Source organism: Anopheles merus, chromosome 3R, assembly GCF_017562075.2.
Source record: "Anopheles merus strain MAF chromosome 3R, AmerM5.1, whole genome shotgun sequence".
Classification (NCBI taxonomy): Eukaryota; Metazoa; Arthropoda; class Insecta; order Diptera; family Culicidae; genus Anopheles; species Anopheles merus.
The window spans coordinates 14,961,188-14,984,766 of NC_054084.1; positions in this window are offsets into that span (position 1 = coordinate 14,961,188).

Here is a 23,579-nt window from a genome sequence, read left to right on the forward strand (position 1 = left end):
CAGCGCTCCACGTACGGAACAAAACTTTTGATGCTGGTTTGGCTCGCTAGTTTTCCTATTGTTCCCGACTGCTGCATCATCAAAGGGAATCTCTGAATTCACAATTTTCTTCTTCACTTCTTCACACTTCACACACGCTGACACTCACCTACAGGAGTATCCCTCCTGCTGCCGATGAGAGTGCTAGTTAGAACCCGAAAAAGTGACAACGATAGCAATAAAATAAAAATTAACCACGGCGCCAAGCGGCACAGCCCCTCACGCCCGTGATGCTGTGCTCCACAGTTTATCGCGAATGCAGGCACAAAAACTTTGGGCACCCTCTTATCTATGAAGGAGAAAGTAATATGAGAGGGAAGTGAAAGCGACAAATGGTGGTATGGAGGTTGGGTGATAAATTTTGCAAGCAAAAGGACGTAAATAGGGGAAGAATCTTAGGGATGCTATGGTGCTATCAAATAAGACAGGGATGTGTGAAGATTGTGCTTGTTTGCGCGGATGATGATTTGGAAGCTGCAAGTAGCACATTTCCTATCTTTTCTGTCAATTCCGCACTCCGGATGCTAGGTGTTGCGGGTGATAAACTTTTCCTGTGATGTGCACTTTTTCACCCATCACCTTCATACTGTGCGGTGTGACCCGCATACAACAGCCTTAAGGTATAATTGAGCCATTTCACCTTAGCCTTCGGTACGTGTGCATACTGGTGGTGCACTGAAGTGCATTCTGTTGTCAAGTAACGTGAACACAAACACACAGCATGAGGTGGATGCTAATACAAGCAAATCATTCTCTGAAGTATGTTCATTCTGTTGGAGACATACAGCTAATATGCATTGAACTAAAGCTGTTTTTGTGTTCTTGTAAACCTTTTGTGTCCATGTTAAGTTTTTTTTCTAATTATGAACATACGTTTCTGTCTACATCTATTGATTTATAAACCCCCTTTAAAGTGTGAGGGTTAAACCATTATTAAAGAAAAAAATAAACCTTTCATAATGAAATAATTGCTTGAATTTGCCGTCAAAAACTATTAATCTTCAAAAGAGCTTCAATTCTTTCAATTGTCAATTATTCGTCGATAGATATAAAAAGCAGGGTATCTACTAGAAGAACAATTCAAACTGTACAGTGTAGAGATTTTTCCAAACTTTGGATATCGATCTTGCAACCGTAAATCCTGATTGATGTCGAACAAAGAAACCGTTCAGAACCCTAAAAAAATATTACCTAAAATATTATATTGATAGCCAGGTTCAGTTAACAGCACAATTAATGGGGCCAATCCTTCTAATATTATATTTCCTTGTTCTACCTTGTTCACCTGGATGCCATACCGAAGCCAGCTAGCGTTTCAGCACGGGACACAGAGGAGTGCAAATCAGGGTGGTCTGTTGGAAGTGGTTTAAATAAAGAATTGTGGCCATTGCCCAACTATATCGAAGATACTTTTCCACCAATTATACCCTTATTATCGATTGGAGAAGAACGAGAGCGTACTTGACAACAGAACGACACGAGCGGCGTTCAAGTTACACTTTTTTCGTATGAAAGTCATTGAAGACTGCGTTATTTTGATAAAACTGATTCGATGTTATAACACTTTACAAGAAAATGATGCTTAAAACACATGTTAACTCTTTAGATTGCGAAAATAGCAACGAGAAATCCGATTTGTTCACTTGCAAACTGCGCACTACGACCAAAACAACTGTTGTTAACAAAGCATCCATGGCATACTGTGATCATTGGTTCATGATATACGATGGTTAGTTGTACCAATTATGGACGTACGGAAAACGGCACATTTTCGATTAAATGATGGTGGATTTTGATGTGAAGTCGTTAAATAACACATAGTTTGCCAACATGATCATTTTATAAAAAAACAACTAAGGTTAGTTACTTCAAAATCACTAATTTTCCGCTGTCATGCCCTTAGCAAAATGGTAAGAGATGCTATAACGAAAAATATTTTCGCTCTTAAACAGACAATTTGCGTAATGAAGTCACAGATGGATTTTTTGTTTCAAATATAATCATTTTTGCACATTTGTGCTTCATTTCACTCCGTGCTGTACACTTCTGTTTGTTAAATATCATCTTTTTAAAATGTGCTACCCAGAGATCTTGGTAGCACATTTTAAAAAGATGATATTTAACAAACAGAAGTGTACAGCACGGAGTGAAATGAAGCACAAATGTGCAAAAATGATTATATTTGAAACAAAAAATCCATCTGTGACTTCATTACGCAAATTGTCTGTTTAAGAGCGAAAATATTTTTCGTTATAGCCAGAATTGGCGCTGTATCCACTTATCCTATGAACTTTTTAGTTGGAACGCTTTTCAATACATTTTTTGTTGAATTTTTTCTCAGTTTGCCATGAGATTTTAGTGAATTTGTTCAGATTTCGGGTTTTCCATACAAAAGCATGCTTTTTACTTGAACTTCCAGTCAACTATTGAGCGTTCAACTAAAAAGCATGCCAAATAAAAAACGTTCAACTATTCATAAACTTCTTGTCAGTCATATTGGTTTCTTATTGACTAAAATGAGGTTTGCTTAAGCTAGAAATATTTTTGAATTATTCTTTTACTTTTTGCAGTAGAGTAAATTGACATAACTTTGAGCAATTTAATTCAGAGTTATAAAAATGTATTGATGCCACAGTAGACATTTACTAACCAAAGTATCTAAATCACCGAATTTCCTTCCATCAAATCAATCACACAGAGCTCCAGCATTACTTCAGCTGGATTAGAATTGATCCAGCTATCTAACAGAGCACACTTGCCCGAAACGGTAAGTTTACTTATCATCAACATCATCATTATCATCATCTTTAAGCTGATCGTTCTCATTTTGGCAGCAAACAACTTGATTTTTGCCGTTGCTCGCCCTACCACCCTACAGCCCGATGGCCGACCGCACACAATCGCTGGTCAAACATTCGCTCACAAACGCACAAAGCACAGCCACCGCTGGAAGGATACCGGATAACCAGTGAAATGGAATGGACTAGAATCATCCGCCGCAATTCGTCAGCGTTTATCTGCTCATTACAAATTAATTTCTTCGCTTTCCACCACCTCCCAATTCCGACCGGTGGCGGCAGCGGCTTCAGCACTTTTTCCTGTCGTTTGCATTCGAGCGGCCGCTTGTTACGGGTTCCGAGAAGAGTGTGCGTTTGCGTCCGTTCGTTGTGCCGCTGCTCTTCACAGTCCATTTTCGCTAGTCAAACAGACAATTGACTAAATCGGGAGAAGCGGAGAAGCAAAAAAAACGCAACCCACCGTGTCCACCGTGTTTGCGACGGCGTGTGAGATTGCTACAACCTGGTACAAATCAGCGGAGCGAAAGCAAACAGAATGGCAAACGCAAAGACACAGAGCACAGGACGGTAGCCAACCCGCAGTACCAGCAGCAATTACCAATCATTAATATCAATTGAAAATAAATTGTAACATTTGTTGATTTATTCGGCATCTCGTTCGTCGGTCGGATGCTGGGAGGGGGAAGATGCTGCTCCAAAGCTGCTGCTCTTTCGCCAAACCGATCTCGCTTTCCAATTCCCGCATCAATCAAGCATCACAAAATCTCGTCTCCAGCCATCCAGTAAAGCTGCCCTCCCCTGCTGGTAGGTTAGAAGAATAGGAAAAGAAAAACGCACAACAACAAAAAAAAACTGTATAACAAAACATCACTCACCGTACAACCGAACGATTCCAATCGCAAAGGAATGCCAACTATTACAGAACGATGAAAATGATGATGTTACCGTCGTTTTGCCAATTTTGCACTCTTCCCATTTGCCGCAAGAAGCACATACCACAGTTATGTTAGTGAACAACAGAGGAACGTTAGGTTCAGTTTTTGAGGGTGACATGAGTTTAACTATTCACGTTCTAAGTATCTCTTAGCAGAGAAACAGAAGCAAACTTGATTTTGATTCCATAGAATGTAGTTTTAAACGTAATGACAGAAATATATATTTTTAAAAAATATCTTCTGGATATTAAAAATGCTAATAAATAACCATACATTTGAATAAACCTGTTATACGCTTAAGGTAAGTAATGCTCGGTTTATGTGTTATTTATATGTAATTTCAACGTTTGATTAAAGATTCCCTCCGTTTAATTAACCTTTTTACGCTTACGATTTACAGGGAAATGCTCCTTTTTTGTCTTCTTTTTTAATCCTTCTCTTGTCACTCTATCTCCTCTTCAATGGTTTTGATTTTCTTTTGTGTTGTTTTGCTTGATTGTTCTCTGTTTTTCTTTGCTTTTATTTATCTTCTTCTTCTTCTTATTCTTCTACTTCATTTCTTTTTCTTCTTTTTCTTCTTTTTTCTTCTTCTTCTTCTTCTTCTTCAACTTCTTAGCCTTCTTATTTTTCTTTTTCTTCGTCTTCTTTTTCTTTTTCTACTTATTATTCTCTTTATTATTCTCATTCTTATTCGTCTTGGTCATCGTCTTGTTCTTATTCTTCTTCGTCATCATCTTCTTCTTCTTCTCCGTCGTGATTATCTTTTTCTTCATCTGATTTTTCTTCTTCTTTTAATGTTAATCGTTTTCTCTTTATCTGTTCAAATTCTTCCAGCTTTTCATTTTTTTAATATTTCTTCTCTACATTTCAGTTTTCATTTTCATATCTCGTTACCTATGTTTTTTTTTATTGTCTCATTTTTGTTATCCTCTTCTTTCGTCAAATCTGCTCGAAGTGCTAAATTTTGGTTTAAAATGCGAAAATAAACAGGGATGAGGGACTAAAATAGCCCTTTCAAATAAAAAAAGTACGATCTTTAAGGAAAGTTTTGTCCACCATAATACTCACCTGGTTCAAAGGATATATCATACAACTGCAACTAATCAGCGATTGACAATGGTTCCATTGACAATGGTCCTATTTATTTTACCCTTGCATTAATTTGGACAATCGTTTGCTCTGAACATAAAACCACAAGGGAACTGTTAAAGCTACCTTAAGGGCAAATCGTTTCCATTTCCAAAATTGCTTTTTTATTCTTTTAACACTTTTTTTTATTAAGGAAGTGTCATGCAACTTTCACCAATCACACTTTCAATGAGTGAGATCTGCTCTCAATCATCCTACGTTCTGTGCTGAGCTTGAGATTGACCGCTTGCTTTGATACCATCGCACATACACCCAACTCCCAACCTCGTTCAAAACGTATGCCGTTGCCAGGAGCGTGTTTATTAACACCTTTTTGCGTTTTCACCTTCCAGGCGAAACAAACCAATGTGCGCCGTATGTATTTGTGCTTTACGATGGCGTATTGATGTTCCAGAGCTTCCCTTTGAAAAAACAAAAAAAGCCCCACTTTCACACATTCGCCGGAGCGCTTCACCCCGTTAGAAGGATGCACTGTAGCTGATGCGGCGTAATGTTTGCGCAGATGGAAATTCGATGGCGTGTGACGGAGAGTTATTAGGTGTGTAGCGCAAACGCCCCCGGGAGCCCGTAAAAGAAATGTTTCAACCCGAAACACGAAACGGTTATTGAACAAAGTGAGCACCAATCAACAGAATCTGTCTGCGTCTGTCAGTCTGTAGCTGGTGGTCGTGTCTGTGGCGGGTTTACCTGTAGCAAACGTGGCCCGCGCGCGCGCGCACACACACACAAACGGGCCAGCCGGCTGAAGCCAAGCCAAGAAGCCAATTGCCGAACGAAGGGTGATGAGCGTGATGTTGATGATGATGATGAAAACCCATTTTTTCCCTAACAAAAGCACTGTGCAGACAAAACACACATAAAAAAACACCCCGAGCGTACGAGCCTCGTAATGGCAATTCAAACAGGTTCATCAAATACTCATCGATTTTGGTCTGCTGGGATTGTTTGTCGAATTTAAAGGTGAGCACTTGCTCCTTAACCTAACGACCTCTGCAACATGTTTGAATTGAAGAGAAAAAAACGAGACTTGTTTGTAGGTGAAATGAACTACGGGGTTTTTGTGTTGAATTTGTCCTTTTTGGTTCAATTGTGATACTTCAACGGTTGAGTAAGGCGGATGTCCTGTGGAATCAATCAAATGAACGGTACCATTTTCTATGGAAATTGCTGTAAAAAGGAGTCAATTTTGAAAAGAGCTTTACGCGAATGGAATCAATTATGTTTCCAATAGCGTTTAAAGAGTGTCAAACGGTAATCAATCAAACTCTTCATTTGGTTTTAATTTATGTTAAGCTTAAAGAAATGTTATAATCGAAACATCCTCATTTTTATAAGTCTTCAAATATAATTCATAATAATTTTTTTTTCTCTTCACATTGATTCACATTCTCACCATACTAATGTGTCCAAAAATGATCGATTAGGTGCGAAAACCCGAACACAAGTCTGGTCGGCTTGAGCTACGTCGAGTGCTTTAGTCTACCCGTTGATTACCATTCGATTATTATTAGTCCCGATGGGTTAGGAGTTAAGCATACCGGGAGTTAACGCTACTCTGCCACACATTTAGCCGGTCTTATTTAAGCAGCGAAATTGAAACGGACTTGCGTTTCATCCCAAACTCGTGTAATGCTGATGAGTTTGCCGTTTTTTTTTTGTCTTCTCCAGTGCAGGCAAATAGATTTCCCGTTCAAGCCCCGGTGAGAGTAATCGCATGTCGGTCTAGTGCTGGCCTTAATAAATTAATTGAATTGTTTCGTGAAATAACACTCTAGGGAGGAGATTCGTTCGGGTTTGGTTCGATACCAAATGAACCGTTCGATGCGATAGGTGGTCCAGAGTAAAACCTGCGTTTGAAATACGTGCCAACGCAAGCTTTTTCCATCACTTTGGGCGGGCTACACGTACTGGGTAAAGGTCAAATTTAATTATCACCTACGAATGGTGTAAAACTTAACCGAAATGTTCAACTTTTCTGTCGACAGTAGCTAACGAACCGAAACACGTTTAGGGTGTACAGAGTGTATTTACTGCCGGTCGTGATAAAGTTATTAGTATTATTCACTGTGTCGGTTGATGATTCTCTTTACCTGTTTCTTTTTTTACGGTTAACACCGGCGTTGAAGGTTTTTACATCATCAAAATATAAAATAAAAGATAAATACAGGGTTGCTCACGATTTATTGGTTGGTTCCCATACATTTTTGGTTGGTTCCCATATTTTTGTGGACGTTCCCACGATTTTATGACAATTTCCAATAAACGATACCAATAAATTATGGGAACGAACCAAAAATCTATGGGATGCGACGAATTAATCGTGAGACGAGCCCAAAAAATTATGCGAACTGATCAATCAATCGTGGGAAACCCTGTAATTAAAAAGTACGCTTAACATTTTTACATATTGTCCAACACAATACCCAGCGATTTTTTTAACCTTTTCATCATCGTAATGATGTTGTTATGATTATTTCATTAAGTCTTCCTTGTTCATTTGATTATCTTGTGTGATTTAATAATACTATAATAGGTCTCACTTAAGACTGAAAGGATCCATCCACAGAACACTGTTCAGACTACTAGTTAAAATCATTTAAGTACCTTTTAGATGTAATGCACAAATAAACTATAAAAATTGCAGCTTATTGCTATGCATATGTTTTAAGGACAATAATGAAGACATGATATTAGAGTCATAATAATGTTTCAGAATGATGGTCAAATGTTGTCTTCATATTTCACTGTTGTCACTGTCGAAATATTAATTGCAAGTATATCAGAGCGCTTCAATACAGGGTTTGCTCTAGCCAGCTCAGCATCATATTCAATCCCGTAAAATACTTTTCAACAATAGCAATGCCATCTCGTATGATGTGCCATTAGTTGCTCGGTATATGCTTCAATAGTTGCATGTGACAATGTTGAATATGGATTGGAAATGAAGCTTACAGTGTTAAGCTGGTTAGATAAATCCTGTAAAATGCAACATTTCAGGTGTAAACCATATTATGAAAAAAATGCATATTAGTTTTCAACGCTCACCATTTGCGCGATTTCAGGGATTTGACATAATAACCATGACATGAAAAGCGTATTGGAATTTATATATTTTGCACAATATTTAGACAGGCAAATAAATACTACAGCAAAATATTAATCCCTTCTATTCAGTAAAAACATAAAAAAAAATTTGCTAAATTAAGCCACATGGATAATCGCCCCATTTTCTATAAAAATCTGTGAACAAAAATCCTTCGCCACGCAGCTTTTACGTAACAAATCCAAGATCTGCAAACTGCAAACTCCCGAATGAAACATTGCAATAACGCTGGATAATACGCAAAAAGGAAGAAGAAGAAGAAAAAAAAAGCACCACCATTTCTGTTTCGCCGAAAGGAAAACTTCCGCTCACATAAAGCATGTCAATATGCGTGAAGATTTGTGTTTTTCTTCCGCACGAAGCACGCAGCACAAGTCAGTTGGCATCGTTCGCAAACGATCGCAACGATCCGGCGAAAGAAAACAGGATGAACAACGGACAGAACAGTAAAAAAAAGGAGAAGAAAAGAAAAACTCACGGTAGCAGCAGGGAACAGCGCACAGGTTTGGCACCGGCACCCGTTTTCTCAAGGTGTAACGTCCTGTTGTGGCGTCAATAGGCGAGGCTGCCGTTGTCGTGCTCAGGCAGGCACATCCAGTGGCGTCTTGTCGCGTTGTCGCCAGCAAACATTTCGCAATTTTCCTCACCCACCCCGCTTGCCCCGCTTTCTTTCTATGGTTGCATCTCTTTGTAGCCGGTAGTTCTTCCCCTCGCCTCGCTCAGAATGTCGAATTTTCATTCTCCCGTGCGCCACTCTACTGCTGCCCGATCGTCAAGTGCATGCGGAAGGAAATCGGGAAAAATTACTACCCTCTTCGATTGCTGGCATCCAATCGAAGTTGGCATTTGTGTGCACGTGATTATATGTGTGTGTGTGTATGTGTGTATGTTTGTGCTTGCACTGCCTCTGACATCAACCCTGCGTTCCTCCGCGTGCATCATCGCACGGGAATGTCGCCCTGTGCGCGCAAACATGTTACAAGCGGCGCTCGCGCGCGCACACACACAATGCACGCAATCAGCATCGGAACTGTAACGGAAGTGAAATCAGTTGACGGGAAAAGTCTTTGGTTCATTTCCGTTGCCATTCCATTGCCGGTGACAGTAGCCCGAGCCATCCACCCATCTTAGATCGCGATTGTGGAGGCATGAGTCAGGCGCTGTGTATGGGCACTAAGACGCCCGGGCCGTCTCGGCCCGAAAGGTGATAAGACCGTGCGGCAGCAATAGATATGATGTAAATGCCGCCAACGCAGAGTGTCGCACTCGCTGCTGTGCCATGTGTGTGTGTGTGTGTATACTTCTGCACCTTTGCTCTAAATATACAAAACGTCCAGGTCCGGGCGTGCAACGCCAAGCACGTCTAGACAGGCGCAATCAAAGATCTCCATTACCCGTGGCGTAGCTGCGGCGGAAGCCAGCTTCCAACCGGATCACATCGATTGCAGTCGCAACTTTCGAATGCAATAGCGGGAGCAGTGGGAAGTAAAATTCATATTTTATTTATTGATTATGATATTTTATTGTGCTCGTTTCCTCTTTTTTTGGTTCGGTCTCCCGCCCCGTCCGTGTTCGGAGTGCCACAAATAAAAACCAAACGCAATACCGCAAAAGTGAGGCAATATGTTTCATCGTTTTATTTGTCTCATGAATTTAAATTATTCTCATTATTACATTTGCCCAGCATCGTGGCTCGCGCGCGAAACACTTGAGCAGTGTGGTGTTTATCGATTTTTTATTCTCATTAAATTTGCAGTTCATTCGAAAGCGTGTAGTTGGTGTCAGAGTGGTGTAAACCAGAGGGAAAATAAGGGATATTAAGTTTATAGCTGCAGACTGACCGGCTGGAGCAGATGAGCTAAGAAGGAGCAAATGGGATACGTTTAAACACGAAAATACGCTCAGAGTCATTAGCTGTCAAATGTGTGCTATGCCTTTAAGTGTCGTGATTATTGTTAGAACAAAACCCGATTGATTCATATAATAAAGATTTTTTGCATTTATTTATAATACCATTTAGTAGTAGCTGATATCATTTATAAACTTTTACTTTACCTTTAAAAACAAACTTTTATCCTTTTATCTTATTCTCTAAAAATCATAATTTAAGACTTTAATTTAAAATTTCTAAATCAATCTTCCTTTGGCTATTCCAAAGCTTTTGCCAAATTTTCGTTTGAAAATCAGCATAAATTAAGTTATTGGTTTTAATTTTTTTTGCTTGATACGTATTACTTACATGAAGTTACGTTTCAATCAATTTGGCAATGATGCCTACGCTCAAAGTATAACACGATCAACATAAATTAAATTAAGTACAACTGTAACAACCAATTCAATACATTCCGTGCCAATCACAAACACAACCACACACAAACACTCCCAGCAATTGTAAGCGATTTGTAAAAGACGATTAACCGCTTTTCGTCACAGCTCAGGTGATAATTTGCCTTTTAATGCTCATCGAACGTGTAATCCACACTTCCCGCCGCTTTCGATGAGTAAAAGCCGGCTAATCAGCTTTCGATTACAGTGTCGCGCGTAATCCGTTTACCAGCGGGTGGACCCGCAGCAGCACTGTACAGCCATATACCCGGGGCAGCCTCAAAGTGCTAACCGATCGACTAATTACCTCATAAAGCAGGCCTGATCCATATGTACCTAACGTGTAATGAGATTTATTACCATCACTTGTGGGCACGTGTGTTGCGTGTTGCGTCTGCCGCACACTCGCACACCCGCAGGATGCTGGAGATACAGTTTTAATTTATTAATTTAAAACAACCTCAGCGAATGGTAGAGCTGCCGTCAAACCGATGAGTTGGAATCCTTGCGTAAAAGTTAGCGTTGGTGTTATTAATAAAACAATACAAAATACACAACCAAAATAATTAAGATAGACTATATTACCAAACGTAAGAAGAATTATAATAAAAAAACAGAACAAACAGAAGAAAAAAAGAAAAAACAGATGAAGAAGAAGAAAATGAAAAGGAGGAGGAAGAGAAAAAGTATAATGAAGACAAAGAAGAAGATGATAATAAAGATGATGAAGAAGAAGGCGAAGATAATAAAACGAAACAAAATAATAAGCAATATAAGAAACAAATAATAAGAATAAGAATAATAATACGAATAAGTAAAACTAATAATAATAATAATAATAATAATAATAATCAGAAGAATAAGAAGTAAAGGAAAAAGAAAAAAAAGAATAAAATGACTGTTTCGTTGCAACAATAGTTGCTATAATTTTCTTGCTTTAAATTATTTTTTTACAAATCTATGCTTTGATTTGTTTATTTTTTGTAAAATGTCTCCATGTTATGTTTTCCTTCGTTTAAATAAGTGCTTAGTTTCTACATTTTACCATTGACTATCGTATAACTATTTTCATCATTTCATGTGTGATATTTATCAATAAATAGGTTCTAATTCAATTCATTTAGTTTCTAATTTTAATTTCCGTAGTACCATCTTACTTGCTTTAATCCTTCCCTTTCTGTTCATTGTTTTGACTTTAACAAATATTGTGCTATTGTTTCATGATATCATGTGAATTTTATTTTTTTATTTATAGCTATTTGCTAGCGCAATGATTCATCCAGACAGTTTAGTTCAAAAAGCGATTATTTCCCTCTTTCATAGCACTCATTTCTCAAACAAACAACGTAAAAATACTGTATTGAAAAAAGAAAAAGGCAATTCACGAACAATTCGAAGAATGACATCATCAACCTCCACACTCTTTAATGCCCTCTGTATGAACAGTTCATTTTTCTTTCCCGAATTCTACGCACCCAGGTGCGTAAATGACACGCTGACACCCGCCGGAAATGAACTCACTCAATAATGCGATGAATAAAACGACCGAACAGCAGCTTGATTACAGACTAGCAGGAGGTTTTCTCGGGTGATTAATCGTACTTTCCTGCCCTTGCGCCATTCGTTCTTACGAGCATCCACCATTGGAAAAGATGAATAGGATTGATTTTCTTTCGCTTTCGCCACTTCATTAATGCACCGAAAAATCCCTTTCCACATACACTACAACACAAAAAGTCACACTGTAATGTAACAACCGTGTCTCGGTGGGGTGGATTGGTGAGGCTTTTTTTTTTGTTTTGTTTGCGGGCCTCTTCTAATTAAACTCACCCACAGGAATTAATGCCGAGGGACGCAGTTTTTCTGCGTTGTCTAGCATTGTTTTCTGTTACCATTTCATCCAACGTGCCTGTCTTTTTCTCTTCCCACCAATCCTTGGAGTGCATTTTGGCAATGAAACAAACGGGTCACCTTTTGGCTACCGCCAGTCGGTGGTAATAATTTATTTTTAATGCTCCCTTGGCGAGATGGCACCGGCCATCCCTCATCGGTTGGTCGCTTTTGCTCATGCTGGGGCAGGCTCGTTTGTGTTCGTGGGTCGGCCAGGCGTCGTCCGCCCAGCGACTACCCTCCCCAAATGTCAGGCGCCGCAACCAGCAGGAACGATCAAGCTTAATGAGCTACAAGACAACCATTTCCTGGGATGACATTTGTCCGCGACTGTTGACACAATTCTTCATCCCGCCGCCGCTAGCGCCTCCTACTCATACCCATTCCCGCAAACTTTTACGACGATGAGGTCCATGTGTTTTTTTTTGTTTAGTTTTTCTTTTCATTCCCTCTTCTTGCATGTTTTGTTCGGGCTCTATTTTTCTTCACCCAAAAGCCACGGCAGAAACTCTGCGACTGGCCTTTCTTCTGGCGGCGCGTCCATCCATCCAAAGCCAACTTGCTAATTTTCATCAACTTGAATTTAATCTTTTTATGCAAATTAACTTCCCATCCTGCCGCACCCGACCGGAAGCGGCTTTGAAAAACACCCACTCAGTCTGGTTCCAATGGAGAACTTTCTTGAATTTGCCCCTCCGCTTCTTTCCACTTCCAGTTTGGTGATGCGCACAATTCTTCCCGGAAGCGTCGCTGGCATACACTGGCCCGGCCGTGGGAGCCTGATTGTAGTCGGTTAATCTAAGAAACGCGGCCGAGCGGTCTGCGGATGGAATCAACTTCTCCCCCTATAGTTGATGCCTCCCACAGGAAGTGGGCTCGTCTTTCCTTTCGTCCTGCATTTGCGCTGTTTCGCACCCAAGGATGTTGGCGCGAGTTGACGCGTGGCCACGACACCTCGCCTTTTCGGAAGGGGATGGTTGGAGGCGGAGTGCACAAAAAAGGGGTGATAAGTTTCCAGTTTGGTATGCTAATTTGCAACCCCTCTTCTTTGTCGAAAAACTTGCCAAGACTTTTCGTTTCATTTTCGTCCCGACTGTCGGTATTTTTTTTATATACCAATTCTCCCTCGCTTCCACGTTATACCCTCGCAGAAGACAAACGGGCAGAGAGAATACTTGCTTCGCCCACGATCCTGACGGCATCTGACTTGCTTGAGTTTGGTTTAGCTTGGTGCAGTTTTTACTTTTATTTTTACGTTTGGCTCGTTGGTATGAAATTCGCTTACTACATTCTTTCTATCTAGCCGGTTTGGGTCTGTCTGTCTGGGGTGTGTTTAACCGCCGGGAAGGATCGAACCGTGCGATGTAAAATCATTATTCGAACGTGGATAAATTGATGCAACATATTTCAACGTTCCCGTTGATCCGATCAGACAAGAACGTGATTGATTTTGGATGGTCTTAATTTGGATGCTTTAAAATGCATTTCGTATTTGTTTCCCAATAAACTGCCTTTAACAGAACTAACATTGAAGCTAAAATAAATGATTTCAAACTAGTCTCAAATGATTTATTGCCGTTAAGACATGTGATTAAGAACAAAACAATTCAATAAATCCGAGGCATTGATATAGAAGATATTGAAGCATTTAATTTACATTTTTTTATTCAAGAGGGTATTTTTTGAAGGGAAACTGAACTGAAGGGAAATTCAACAAGCAGACCAGTTAAGAAAATTGCTTTTAAATAAATGTCGCCTTACTGAGAGGTTTAAGAGTTTTTTCTCTCAATAATGAATCAAGCGAATAGACATCTTATCAACAAAAAAACTTACTTCCTTTATCTACACTTATTTGGTGTACCGACCTCCTGCTGCAGGGGTGACCTGTAACAACTCATGATCTTGCACCTTCATTGAAGCCTGTGGGCGGCCTAAAGGGACTTTAAGGAATGGGTCGCCTGGTTGCATGCGTTACGTGTTTAATCATATCATCAAGTAATTCGACGAGCAATGCTTGCTCAGGCTATAGAATGACCGTTTGGTTGCCAGTATCCTTGCGCGCAATTCAGTGTATATGCTGTGGTCAATGGTGACCTATGACCTTGGAACCTTAGTAGCCTACTGGAACCCTTCGTAGGCTTCAGCTGCGCGAGAAAGCCGTATAGCAACAATATCTATATTTTCAGCACATACCAGGATCTGGATTGTAGTGCTAAAATCCCTGTAACTCCATCCTCATAGCATCAGAAGGCTATCTCAAGATGAAGATGAATAGAAACTCATCTTCCTAGCATGGTCCTGTGAGCTTTCCATCTACTTTCACTTGCCCAGTAACGTTGGTCATGTTAATATCTCTACCTAATTTATTAAAAACAGCGATGTAATAGAACGATGTCATTTACTGATTTCTTAAGTATACTTTCAAAGGTTTAGATATTTAATTGAGTAAAATGGAACAACAATAGCATGAATCAATAAAAGCTCCGCTTTATCACAGCTATTGACTTTCATAATATCCAGAAAACAATGTAATTTTCACTGCATAAGGGTTTTAACTAATTAATTAAGATCTTTTTTTCCATTTCCAATGCAAAGGTATAAAAAGAAGTAAAGCTTCGCTATAAAATCCGTCGTTTACAATTGCCTAATAAGCATTTAACTCTTCTGCATTTCTTTGTTTTCATTTGCATTTATATTCATCATTATCTGCTGAGCGTCAGAGTGTCTTCTAAACCATCCACTCATTCATTGCTCTAATCCACAAAGTTATGACCACATTCGGCACACTTTGTTTCATTTTAATGATCTCACTATCATCTTCTTTCACGCGTGCGCACCCCACTTATCACACAATCAGCCGCATGACAGCTGTTGAAAGGATATTACATTTCATTACGTCAACAGCATGACAACTGGAAACACTTCACAACTCACACGACCAATTGCTCGGTGTATTATTACGTTCCACGGGCAACCTATTACCACCGGATCAAATGTGAAACGCATGCACTTACACTCTATTACGTTGGAGGTAGTCTACATATGTGTGTGTGTGTGTATCTTGAAGAGAATGTTTTCAAAGAATGTTTAAAAAGAATGATAATAAAACAAGACGAGACATGCCAGGGAGAAAAGGTAGTTTCATTTTCTCAGAACCAAGAAAAAGTGCCGTCTTCGAGACGACGGGCAAAAGAACATCACCGCGACCGTTAATCTGACGAGCATAGGTGTGTGTGTGTGTGTATGGTGCTGTGTTGCTAAGGCAAAACGACAAGCTCATCCGACAAGCACAGACAATACAATTCGACAACGTTCACAACTGACACGGCACGGCACACGGCTGCATCCCGCACGCCACGGGAAGGAGCAGGGATGCCCACGGATCCCGAGCGACACAAAGCGAGCGTTGCTACCTTTCTCTGATAGCATAATTTATGTGTCTTTATGTGTGACTATAAAACGTTGCATCCACTTTTGCTCCTTTGCTGGAATTTCACCTTTCCTTGCGGGCACCATCACCACCACCTGCCCCACGAAAGGGTAGACGAACGCTCCGTCTGGGTGAACTTCATCCATTCCGTTTGAAGTACGCCTCGGTGGTGAAAGAAAGCGAGTACAATGAAGCCGCTGAAGATGAACTACTGACAGGCACGTAACAATAGGCCATCCTTCAGTCACTCACGCGTACCAAGGTGGCTGAAGGAACGGTGCGAAGCGCAGCCCAGGCACGGCACGTGTGAATGGTGGTAGCGGAGAGAATGCTTTTACCGAAGATTTGATCGTCCAGAGACCGTGTACTTGTCAGAAGTCTGATTCAATGAAGTCAACAAGCAGGGAACTGTGGGAAATTTTGCTACCTTCCGCTTGTCATTGTCCGATCGGGAGGCTTTTCTTTTCCAACACACTAGCCCCATTACTCCCCTCATAGGAGGGCCCCACGGAGCAGCCACATAATGGAAGCAATGAGGTGAAGAAGAATTACGATCGAAGAACGATGAACGCAGCCCTGGAACGGTTTGTGGTGGTGGTGGTGGTGGTGGTGGTGGTGGTGATAGCAAAGGAGCAAGCAAAATCCAAAAGATTCATAGAGTAAGCTGTCAACCCGCTGTCGTTGGCAATGAGCGGCTGCCGCCCCCGGTATAGCGTACCACGGGTGGCATTTCCGTTAAGCTCTTCCGGAAATCTCCCATTGTAATAAAGGTGGGGAGGGGAGTGAGTGATTCGGGTGATATGGGGATGGTGACACGTGGTGATGACTGTGTGCCCGAAAAACCCATCCTCTTCTTTGCTCTGTCTTTCTCTCTGCGATCTCACTCTGCGAACGAAGCGGGCCGGAGTCTTGGTAAGCCGCAAGATAGTGTGCAAGCGCAAATCTTACACCGCACGGCATGCGGTCTCCCGTAACGCAGGAGGCAAACTGCATGGACATCAAGGTAAATTGATTTAATGTCAGAAATAAATCAAACCCACCAGGCCCGCCCCGTCCTGGGCACGCTTTTGCCCAACCGATGATGGTTCGGCCACCCGGGTGTCTGTGTCGATTTTTGCTTTTTGCAAATATTAAATTACCCATGCTCAGGCTGGTGCTAAGAACAATTGCGGGTACGTCGAAGATAGTCGACACAGTGGGAAGTGCGTACCGTGTCGTGACGGGGCGGAGTGATAGATGGCACGGTAGCTACAAATAATGGCAATCAATCCAAGGGTGCTCCGGTATGCGGTATCTGCACCTAACCAGCTGGATGGGGTTACATTGGCTGGTTCTGCAATACAATAGGAATATTAAACAGCAACTGGATTGTGTTATTGATTTCAGGAAGTATTGTTTTTTGTTGAAGTGGTCAGCTTCAGTGAAAAACATCTATTTATTCGATTTTTAAGACATTTTAGTTTCAATTAAGTATAATTTCGCACAAGAACCACACAAGTCTGCTGTCACTGCAATCAGTCCAAGGAGAATGATATGTTCAAACTCAATTATTGTAGTAAATATAATGCAATATCGAAACAATTGATGTGTCAATTACTTTTTGTATCGTGTTTTCAAGCAAGATATTTTGTTATAATGGGGCCCTTTCCGTTTTAAGTTCGAAGGCTGAAAATTTAAGCCTGCCGGCTGTTTGCATTGTAAAGCAGTTTTCGAACAGCTATCTAAGTGAGTATAATATACAGGTGGGCTTATCCTAGGGTGTATGAATTTAGAAGGCTGATTTTTATCGCTTCTGCTTCTGAATGAAGATTTAAAGAGTGTTTTGTGTATTCGTCAAGCCTCCAGAAAGCTCATTGGAGCAAAAGCTTTCACCCGTTCTGTCAAAAAGTGATGTTCAAAAATAGTTACAAAAATGCTATGAAACCACCTGGACTACATACACTTTGATTCAAGATTCCACCACCTGATCTCTTTAATGTACCTAGGGGTAAATGTAAATAACACCGTGTTTTCGAGTAGGTACTAGAATCTAATTCTAGCTTAGAGGCTTGAGTAATCTAGACTGAAAATTGCAGGCTAGTTTTATGTGAGGTTTTGTATGGAGTGTTTACATGATTTCAGCCTCCAACTGTCAAATTCCATACAAAAAGCTGACCAGAATCGTGAAGGGCCCCAACAATATTTATACCTATTATTCTTTTATGCTTTGCAAAAAATATAAACATAGAATTAAAAAAAAACATTTCATAAGCATATTGCTTTGAACTACGCCCAACCTACTAATTCCAGCTTAATCGGTCATACCTCTGCATAAACCACTTAACTGAAGCAAATATTCTCAAAATTGAATCAATTCCAGAAAAACAAAGACTTCCAATAATTTGATTTGGAACATTGCAAAAAGTCATAAAATTACAACAATTCATGCATTGGATTCATATTCCGGACAGTTTTAAGGTCATGTTTCCAATTACGGACGTTTTGCCTGCTGTGCTAATCGATGATTTACCCCTTACGGCGATCAAAGCATTCGTTTCTTATTTAATCAAATATCGTTTTTTTATGCAATTAATACAATTGACTTCGGCTGTCCGGAATTCTAATCAAAATCAATAATCTTGCTTCCAATTCCGGACATAATTAAACAAGTCTTTTAGCGACAATCAGAGCACAATATGATAAAACACTGTTGTTTAAACACGTTGATAACTACCTCTACAATGGATTCGGATGTACTTTAATGCATCTGGACCAGATTTATAGGAATTATAGAAGACATTACATTGCTGTCGGTTAGAAATAAAACTACTAAAAATGCCTCCGGAGGTGAACTGATCTACCAAGAATGTATCGTGACATCTGGCTCTGCTAGAGGTCAGACGCATTTTAAATTAATTACAAGGCTACATCATGGCAATAAAGTAAAAATAAAAAGCGGCATGACCAGAAACTAAATAGAAGAAACTTAAATAAAAACATAAAAAACGTTCGAAGTTTGAAACTGTCCGTAATTTAAGTCAACAACACATTAAACAATACAATTATCAAGATCGATTGAAAAATCTACCAAATATACCAATGCAAAAGCTGAAATGGGCTTTTGCCTATAAAGTTGTTTAACAATAGTTTAAAGTTTATTTTTATTCCAAGTATTGCTAACAAACATCTCATTATTGTATTGATGTCACTAAAGTAAGATGAAAATAAAATTGTTATAAAATTGTTTCAACGCTTTAGAGCGTAGACCCTCGTAGTTCTCTCAAATTAGATAGAAAAGAAGATAACGTTGAACAAGAAAAGGATTGTACACAAATAAAATTTTGAAATTCTTCTTTAAAAGTTTGCCAGTGGAAACACTAGTGCCATGCAACGGGTTTTTACTATCGCTGATAACAAAGTCACATAAATTGTTGCTTAAAACCTACGCCGACGGAAATGCTATCTGAACCGGCAACCACTACACCCGAGCACGATGTAGCAACAAGCCTGAGCAGCTTCCGGAACACCATTCCATTCGTGTGTGTGAACAAGATCACCTATACATTTCTATGTGTGGCAGTGCAAAAGAGCAACATCAGCACCAGAAAAGAAGGAAAGGATGCTAATTGCTCGTCAAAAACCGCAACCACTGGTCAGGGGACCACCAGCTGACCAGCTGGTGTCGTGTCGATGTGTGACAATATGCCACTTCCGGTGGGACAGCCACACCAGTCTCCCAGTACAATCGTCATCGCCATCATCATCAACGTAACGTACCAAAACTCGCAGAAACTTAAACTCCCACTGCAGACGGCTGCCGTATGTGCGTTGCCGGTCAGCAACTGCCAAAACTAACCGACCTATCATACGCGGCTAATGTGCTTTGATTTAGGGAGTTGATTATGTCCAACTACAACTCCAGGATGATGATGATGATGATGACGGTACAAGGACGCTTGTGCGGTTTTCCGTTCCCTGAGGCTGCCATAAATAGAGCCTGGGCCGCACATTTCAAATTCATAATCAACCCCGCCCGTAACGGTGACCGGGTACAAACGCCTTTCTAATCCTTACCAACCGCACGCTCGAAGTCTTCGCTCGAACGGTGGGTTGGAACCTTCGAGCTAAACACCGTTACGCCACCATCGAATTGATGGTTTTAGCAAGCATACACACAGTCACACACACACACACACACACACACACACACACACACACACACACACACACACACACACACACACACACTATCGCAAGGTGAGAGTTCCGTGATACGATTGCGTGAAAGTTAGCTCCTTATCGGTGCCGTAAAACACGACCGTTCAGCCACACGCTAGCAGGGCGGACATTTGGTAAACATGACACGACACACGCTGTCGATAATGTGGGACGGTCAGTTTTTCACACCTAGCCGTTCCTAGTCCTTTCCCGCACGTCATTTTGTGAGATTAATTAAGAAACTGGCAGCGTGAAGGTGGGTAAGGTTAAGTTATCACGCGTGTATCACATCGGTGTAGCACTGTGTATGAACCATTTTCGGATGAAATCAATCCATCACAATCAGGACTGCGCTGGAAGGAAGGCAGTCGAAATGACAGGATTACATTTGAGTACTATTACGCTAAAAGCAGTACCAAAACACCAAACGCAACTATATCAAACAAGAAGCAATGATAAAAACTTGAATCAAAAATGAACTACAGCCGATTATGAGGATATGGGATGTAATTGCAAATGATATTATGTTAAACGTTTGTCATTGAAGCTAAAATTTGAATGACGTTATATAGGGTGTAACTTTATTTATTCATTATTTAAACATCTTACAATGTTTTAAGATTTGTCACAATTTTATTAAAGCAATTTTTATTATTATTAACGTTTGCTAAATTTATGATTCTTATAGCTTTTTGTATAAACTTGCTTGGAGGTTTGGTTGTTCCTTATTGGTAGAAAGATGCAAGAGTTTTATTTTATAAAGTGTTAAAATATTAATGTATTTCAAAATTTGGTTCAATTTTTTTACAAAAGCTCCCTAAAGATTGGTTTTATGTTGAGATTTTTTTAAAATGATTATAAATTATCTTGTTGTAATAATCGATTTGCAGTAAACTAAACACTCACTCAAATCGACCAAATCACAGACACACAAAACTAACTAACAAAACAAAAAAACATTCGACAATCCTTAATGGCATGAATAATTCTCCATTTCAGCTGCACCTCTCAGCAACTCCTCCCCAGTGCAAAAGTTAAAGCATTTTGCATGCCGCTGCCAATGCCAGGGGTCGTGAATTATTCGTTTCCCCAGCCCTTTCGGGCAAAGAATCGAAAGCAGAAACACCCCTTAAAACCGTTGACAGCACATTTTACTAAGTGTTTGTGTGTGTATGTGTGCGTGTTGCATTCAGTTTGTGTTTAAAATTATCTCCCGCTTACACTGGTTTTTTGTCACCCTGAAAGGAAGAGAACCCATCTAGCTAGGCATGGGTAACGCTCGGTAACGCCTTGGCCGTAACTCTTTCCACATCGTTGCACCGGAAGATTTTGCCTCGCGTTTCGGTTCGTGTCTTGCGGACGACATTACGTTGGGCCTTTTTTGTGCCCGGTTCTTGCCGGCCGGGGCTTTCTCCACCCATAATAACATCTTTATTTATGAGCAGTAGTTTTTCGTTCCGTTCGATGACTGTTCTGGTTCTTCGAACTGTTTCTATCATTCGCAAATTGTTGGATTTTCATCGCTTGAATCACGCCGGGGCTTTTGGACTATTCTTTGCGCTTCCTTGTTCGATGTCTGTATGCGTTTGATTTTACTGGGCGTTTGAACTTTTGTCATTTGTTCTTCGATGCTTTCGTCACCTAACTCGTCGAACGAATTTGTAGTTTCATTTTCTTTGTTGGACTCGCTTAAGGGAGTAGTGAACGTTGGAAGCTTGCATTAAGAGCTTTAGCAATTTTAATGTCTGCTTCACAATGGTGGTCGGTATTGTAAATTTTATTTAAAATCTAATTTAAAAAAAGCTAGGACTGTTGTAGTTTTGTGCTCTCTCGAGCCCACCCACGACGTCGAAGCGACTCCCGGCTATTATTAGTCTGATTTCAACTCCTGCAAAATCGGAATCACTAGCTCCGCCCGGAGTCGAAATCATGCAGAGTTGGAGCAGCACTTCTCCGTAGTATGAGGCTGACGACTCCAGAGTAGGAGCTGAACGACTTCAGACGACTCCGGACTCTGACTCCGAATGACTCTGATTCTAATCACGGATGACTCCGACTCTGGACGACTCTGGATGATTCCGAATTCGGGTGATTCCGGGCGGCTTCAGACGATTCCAAACGACTCCGTATAATACTGAGCGGATCTACCTTGCGGAGTCAGTTCCGAAATTTTAGGAATCAAATCGTAATCAACTCTGCAGACTGTCGAGTGATGGATTAAAGCTTCATTTTGACCTAAATTTGGATTAGTTTCGTTATGGAGTTTATTGAATTTATTACTGTGTTTTATAATTGCAATTGAGATTACGATATTAAAGGATGATAACATACGCCCGTGGAATATATGTTAACATGTAGTAGGACACTCAGTATTCTAGGACGAGCATAATTCTAAAACTCATTGGACAACATGTTAATATAAAGACAATCAAAAAGTGCTATGAGCCTCACCGTAAATTAAAATGATAGGATCAGAGAAACCAAAATTAGTCATGGTCAAGATCTAGCGTGTAACCTGTGTAGTAAAATGAAGAAAGTAGCAATCGCGAGTGGATCCGATTGACAAGAATCCATTAACAAACAATCTCTAAGTAATTTATGTACGTATTTATTTGCTTGATGAACGTGAATGTACTCCACACATTTTCACGATACGTTAATTGTACCCGAGCAATACAATTTTTAAGATAACTTACATACAATTTGAGCAATTAATGTATGAAAATGATAGACGGGGGTTGGAAAGTATACGTTTAATTCATATAAATTATCAGTAAATCATAATTATCAATTTTTATATTAAATTTCAATAAATACTTTTACAGTTGAATCCACACTGTTGCACTTTAACAGGTAAAATTAAAAACATTGCATCTTACTTACAGAATTTAATATGTTTACAAAAGGTTTAGTTCAAAAATTCTGTACGAATTGTACTTGAAGCATTATCCATGCTTAATGCAATACATTAAAAATTATTTTCTGGCTAAAGATGCACGACTTAAATACTTATTAAAACTCATCATAAACTCGTTTCAATTTTGTCGCAATTTTTGTCGGCCTATTTTTAAATGAAAGCGTCTTCGTTTGTTCCCATTTTGCATTTTCTTTTCAACAATCGAGCCCCCAACTCACCAAAATCACCCATTTCCCTAGAGAACTTCGCAAACGCAAATGTCAAAACAGCACATTACTCCAGGCCACGTGTCATTTCCCCACTCCCCACCAGAGTGTCCGTGGAGAGAAGTCAGTAAAAATAATGAGTTCTTGCCATCTTACCTTGATGCCGGTTCATTTGTTATACATCTTCCACCCTAACCCCAGGTGAGGTGCTTGCCCTTTCTGGCCATTGTCCTTGCCGTGTCCGTAGAAATTCCCTTGCCAAAAAAGTCTCACGAGGCCAAAAACCTTGCCCCACCCGCTCGAATCGCTGTACGCAACAGAGCATTTAGATCATCCAACAGCAGCACGTATTAGCATAAATCATTTCTGTTTGAGCACCATGCGGCCCTTCGCGTAGACGGCAGGAGTCTTCGTGTACCGGCCAGTCGTAAGGTTTCTATCGCATTGTGCAAGCACCCATCCCCCCAATCCACCCGGCTTATCAATCAGCGGCGTCCCAATATTTGTCCATCCAAATTGTGCTGATTCATCACAATTGAAATTCTAGCCCCGGACAGTACCGCTTTTACACCCCGCGAAGACTCTCGAAG